This window comes from Phocoena phocoena, chromosome 13 (genome assembly GCF_963924675.1).
Source record: "Phocoena phocoena chromosome 13, mPhoPho1.1, whole genome shotgun sequence".
Lineage (NCBI taxonomy): Eukaryota > Metazoa > Chordata > Mammalia > Artiodactyla > Phocoenidae > Phocoena > Phocoena phocoena.
In genome coordinates this window covers 46,408,466-46,414,505 of record NC_089231.1, presented here as the reverse complement: position 1 = coordinate 46,414,505, position 6,040 = coordinate 46,408,466, and the positions used below count along the sequence as shown (strand labels likewise).

Sequence of the window (6,040 nt, the reverse complement as noted above, 5' to 3'; positions counted from 1 at the left end):
ACGAAGCATTGCTGAATTTTTTTTTTCTTCCGTCTTCATTGTGTATCAGGGCTTAGAGGACAAACATGGGTCAACCGTCGCTAGCCACTCATCTGCTCTCCTCCTCTGTGTGAACCACTTCTGTAGGAGATTCTAAATTTAGCTCAAGAGATCAGGATCAAAAAGGGAAAAGAAAAATGCCACGGCCTCATCGGCACTCCCGCTATCTCCCTATCTTTTGAAAGCAACAAGTGACATCACCCAGCACTCACCTGCGCATGACAGTTTCCAGCCGGGACCACTCACCTGCGCATGACAGTTGCGAGCAAGAGCCTGAAGGCCCTGCTGGGGGAAACCGCTTGTTCTGCCAAAGCTTTTTTTCTTTCCCGTATGAAAGGCCAGCTGGCTCCTAGATACAGATGTGGAATTACAGCACGTGTCGAGGACTAAGCACAAGCCTTTCTAACAATGCCTTCTAACAATGTTACAGAGCCGTTCCTTGCTTCACTGCACTTTTTTTTTCAGACATTCAAAAGTGGTTCTAGAACTCCAGAAATGTGAGTCTCTCTATCCAGTCCTGAGCGCTCACACACCACCCGGGAGCCTCCTGCCTCAGACAAGGGCCTGGACGAACCTGTCTCTCCCTCGAAGTCTTGAGACTGGGCACCTTCAGAAGGTTGCAGGTGTGTGCGGAGTTTGTAGTGGAGCTGGTGGGAGGAAAGCCCGGGGGTGTTGACCTCCATCAAGGTTAAGTTATCCAGCTCGGCGCGTGTCACCCGTTGTCTCACTAAGCTGTCGGCAGACGCCCGGAGCTTGGCTAGCGAGTGTCCAGATCTCATCTGCTTTTGGGATGTTGTCCGAAACCTTATTTAGCAGGAGTTTCCTAAGTTCCCCTGGAGTAAGGGCTAGGTCTGGGGGGAACGTTTCTTCCTTTCCTTCATGATCCTTCATCTTCTCCAACTTTTCTGTGTCTGTCCACTCGGGAGGAAGCAGCCGACCCTTCTTGGGTTTGGGTTGATCGCCCGCCACAGAGGCACCTGCACTGGGGAGACAGGGCGGAAAGGCCCCAGGTCGCCCCCAATGAGGTAGATCTTGTCCAGGCTGAAGTTCGGGATAATGGGGACCAGCTCCTTCTTAGCCACAAGCCCCAAGTCCTTGGCGGCGCCAGTGGTAGTCCTGGGACACGCCCTCAGCTCCCAGGAAAATGCACGGCGGTGGCTGCTTTCCTGCCACTTTCCCGCCACGGTGCAGGACCCGCCCCCTGAACTATTTTTAGAGTTATTTTATCCCTAAAACTAAAAGCTGATGCTCTTTAAAAAATCAGTAAAATAGATTTAACCTTGGCAAGTCTGATTTAGTGAAATATGGAATACATCTATTTAAAATTAGAAATTGGAGTTTTTTAGTTATCAGTATTGAAGTGATTAAAACATTAAAAATAATGGGTAAATTGCATGGCAACAAATGGAAAAATCCAGGAAAGTGGATATTTTTCTAGAAACTATATGCAGGAAGTTGAAAAGGTCATGTGTACATGAACAATAAAAAGAATAGGAGAAGATAATTCAATTATTATTATTTTTTAAATAACAGGGGGTAAAATTTCTTCATTAAAGAATCGCAAACCCCAAAAGCCTTAAAAACTGACTGGCAAATTTGATCTAATAAAAAATTTAAGACTTCTACTAAAATATCTCAAAAATAAAGAACAGGAGAAAATGTTGGCCACACATCAATAGATAATGGATAAATATGCATAAATATAAAGAGCAACTGTGGATCTAAAGGAAAAAGATAAACAGTTAAATAGGAAAATGAATAATGGATATGAATAGGCAATTCATTATATTTTTATTAATTAATTAATTAATTTATTTTTGGCTGTGTTAGGTCTTTGTTGCTGCTCGCAGGCTTTCTCTAGTTGCGGCGAGCGGGGGCTACTCTTTGTTGCGGGGTGCAGGCTTCTCCTTGCGGTGGCTTCTCTTGTTGCAGAGCACAGGCTCTAGGCACGCGGGCTTCAGTAGTTGTGGCACGTGGGCTCAGTAGTTGTGGCTCACGGGCTCTGGAGTGCAGGCTCAGTAGTTGTGGTGCATGGGCTTAGTTGCCCCGTGGCATGTGGGATCTTCCTGGACTAGGGCTCGAACCTGTGTGCCCTGCATTGGCAGGTGGATTCTTAACCACTGCACCACCAAGGAAGTCCCAATTTATTGTTGAAGATACTCAAATGGTTGATAAACATATGAAAATTATTACACTTCTAAATGCAAATTAAAATAATAAAGACACTCTTCTTCCATAAGGTTGACAAATTTGAAGTAATTGATAAGAACTGTTTTTGGCCAGAATGTGAGCAAACACTGTTGATGGGAAATAAATTGCTGAAGTCTTTGATAATGGACAGAAATTTTATGTAAAGACATCATTGGATTGGTATTTGCCTGTGTATGTGAGTGTGTGTGTGTGTATACACATATACATATGTATATATAATTATATACATAGGTCTCATATATAACATTTTCATATATAACATATGAAAACATATACCTATGTATATATATTTTGCACTTATATGAATTTGTGGAGAGTAGAATAGAAGGATTCACCCTGTGATTTCCTCTGAGAAAAGGAACAGGGGCTGGTGTAGTGGTAAATGAGGCTTTCATGTTATGCTTCATGTACTAGGTGTTTGCCTCATTTGCTTTGTTGTGTGTTTTTTTTTTTTGTGGTACGCGGGCCTCTCACTGTTGTGGCCTCTCCTGTTGCGGAGCACAGGCTCCAGACGCTCAGGCTCAGCGGCCATGGCTCACGGGCCCAGCTGCTCTGCAGCATGTGGGATCTTCCCGGACCAGGGCACGAACCCATGTCCCCTGCATCGGCAGGCGGACTCTCAACCAGTTCACCACCAGGAAAGCCCTTGTTGTGTTTTTTAACAAAGAGAAATATAATTTATTACTTATTTAAGTAAAAATATAACTTCTTGCAAAAGAAGGAGTGGAGGTAATTTGTATTCTAAGAGCACAGAGAAATCATTTCAAGGATACCCCAGTGGATATTTTGGTTATGAAGTAGATAGCTGTGGAATATTCTATTCATTAAATTGGTTAGCAGAATAAAAATTCTAGGACTGTCTCACGATGATTTGGAAGAGCCTAAAGCTGTGGTGCATTTTCCCAAGTCATTAAAACTCTTTGTATATTTAATTTAAAATTACTACCTAACATTAGGTAATATTTCTCTGTCATTCAATTTTAAGTTTCTTACAATTTGCCTTTTAAAAACCTCCAGCCGTGAAGGGTCATTTTTGTGTGCACGTTTGTTGCCACGTCTATTTATTTTTCAGATTGAAACACTATAGCCTGTAAGCTCCCTCACCCCACGTTTCAAAGCCGTGATTTTCTTAGGCTATTAGGAAGATGTTCTTGTGGAGAGCTCCTTGGACTGAGAATTTCCTTTCTGTTTTTATGTGAAATACTCAAGGAAAGGCCTTTCTGTAGTTGCGTTTCTGTCTTTTACAGATATGTGTAGATCAGAAATATTTTCTGTCTTCAACTGCATTCTTCAACCCTGAGTCATGTAGGCCTGTCAGATTCAGCCTTGTAATTTTGCCTTTATACTACTTTTCACGACTAGCATTCTTTGGGCGCCTCTATGCTCTCTCTGAAGCTTCACTCTCTTTTTTACACTTAGTGTTCCTGACCCACTCACCTTAGCATGTATTTCCACTAGTGTTCCTTGAGAGTAAAGTTTTTCACTTCTGAAAATGAGTATTTGCTCTGAATGTCTCCGGAACCTACACCGACAAAGCTGTGTTTGATCTTCTCACGTTCAGAAGCTCTGTTTGCTCTCTGTGAAACTTGTATCCTGTAAGGACATTTAGGCTGTTCCCAGATCCTTTAGTCCCTGCCTCCATAGGGTTATCTCATTTTGGTTGTGATTATTTTGGAGTAAGTTTTGGTTCCCACGGCATGTGGTATAAGTGAGTATCCCCCTTTCACTCCTCAGTGCTCCAACAACATAGTTGCTACGCTATCCAGGGCACACAGCTCTTGGTGTTTGGGCCACACTCATGCCTGTCACGGGGATTCCTTGTTCCTAGTTTTGTAGAGGATATTGTCCATAGTTTTGTTTGTTTTGTCTTCTTTAACACTCCTGATTTATTATTTAGGAGGGTTTTGGGCAATATTTAAAAAGCTATACTGCTGGCATCATCACACTGCACAGTGGCTGGTTTATTTGATATCAGGAGGCTTCAGCTTTTGTTTATGTAGTGAAATCTATCAGTATTTTCATCACCAGCTTATTTAGAAATGTGAAAATAAGGGTATTTTGATATTTTAATTTTAACTCATGTCTTAGCTTTTTTGGAATGTAGCATTGATTGTTGATTTTCTTTCTCCCACTACTTAAAAGGCCATGTGAGGGCGGTGATACTATCTTATTCATGTCTGTGTTCACATCACCTGGCACCTACAAACAAATGCTTGTTGGAAAAAAATGAATAAAATGTTTATAGTTCATTATTATTACTATAATTCAATAAAGTTTTCATTCTTGGTCCACCTCTTACCTCTTCATACCTCTAAATTTCTACCCTCCCTTTTTCTGCTTTCTTTTTTCTCCTTAGCAGGTGTATTACTATCATGTTATATCTTTTTTTTTTTTTTTCATTTGCGTCCTTAAAATCTTTTATTGTTTTCCTGCTGCTTATAGGATAAGGTCAAATCCCCCTTGCATGGCAACTCAGTCCTCCCTGATCTGGCCTGGCCTATGCCTGCGCCTGCCTCTGTCCCATCCCACCTTCCCTGACCCTCCATCCGGTCACGGTGCTTGCATCGTCTGGAAAGCAACGCATTCTTTCTGTATGTTCCTGCTTTAAATTTTTACTTGTTTATCTCCTGTTTACCTCCATTGTCTTCCTGGAGAAATAGCATAAATACCCCTCCCCTTCATACTCCTAAGTGAGTATTGCCCTTTCAGGTCAGAGAATATTGTCATCTTTTTTTTTTTTTTGAGATTAAGTTTTTATTTTATTTTATTTTTAATTAAATTTTTTTAACATCTTTATTAGAGTATAATTGCTTTACAATGGTGTGTCAGTTTCTACTTTATAACAAAGTGAATCAGTTATACATATACATATATCCCCATATCTCCTCCCTCTTGCGTCTCCCTCCCACCCTCCCTATCCCACCCCTCTAGGTGGTCACAAAGCACCGAGTTGATCTCGCTGTGCTATGCGTCTGCTTCCCACTAGCTATCTGTTTTATGTTTGGTAGTGTATATATGTCCATATCATGTTGTATCTTACTTATCTTGTTTATTTTGCCTCTCCATCCTCACCGCTGACAGGAATGTGAGCTTCCTGAAGACAGGAATTTTACCTGTTTTCTTCACTGCTCTATCCCTAACATCTAGAGAAGTATCTGGCAAAGAATAGATATTCAATAAATCATTCTTGGGGTGATTTTCTTCCTTAAGAATGAACTTTCATAATCCTCATTCTTACACGTGTGAGGTGTTATCAGTTGAAATCATGGAATTTCTAGCTTTTCAGAAACATCGCTGAAATTAATGAAAAAAACGAAAAGTGAGATCATCTATTTTTATAAGCATATCTAGTTAAAAGAAAATAACTCATTAATTATAAAAAATTTTGTATCATTTGCAAAACGTTAAATTATTTTAACAGAAATGCTCTAAGTTTAAAAATGAAGATGTTAATTTTTCCTTATAGTACCACTTGGTTTACTGCCTGCTTTGGGAAAATGGCTGACCATAACAGTTTTCTTTTTTTTTTGTACTCAAGTGCTTTACTAAATGTTTCATTGGGTGAACATATCATAAGCATGTTAAAAGATTCCCATGTTATGATAAAATATATCTTATTTGGTTTTAACAAGCAACTATTGCCTGTTTTTCCTGCTGTCGTGTACAACTGTACGTGCAAGTTCCTTGAGGCTGGTATTGTGTTGTAATAGCTTTTCTGTCCATGGCAGCTGGCTTAGAAACAGTTTGTAGTATGTGCTTATTAAAAGTTTATGAAAGAAATTAATCTCCA

The 6,040-nt window shown here is 40.4% G+C and overlaps 1 pseudogene; it reads right to left on the bottom strand.

Annotated features, from left to right (window-relative positions):
* Window positions 1-500: 500 nt before the first annotated feature.
* On the bottom strand, window positions 501-3,892 carry LOC136132559 (DNA replication complex GINS protein PSF2 pseudogene; annotated as a pseudogene).
* Between the last annotated feature and the right edge of the window lie 2,148 nt (window positions 3,893-6,040).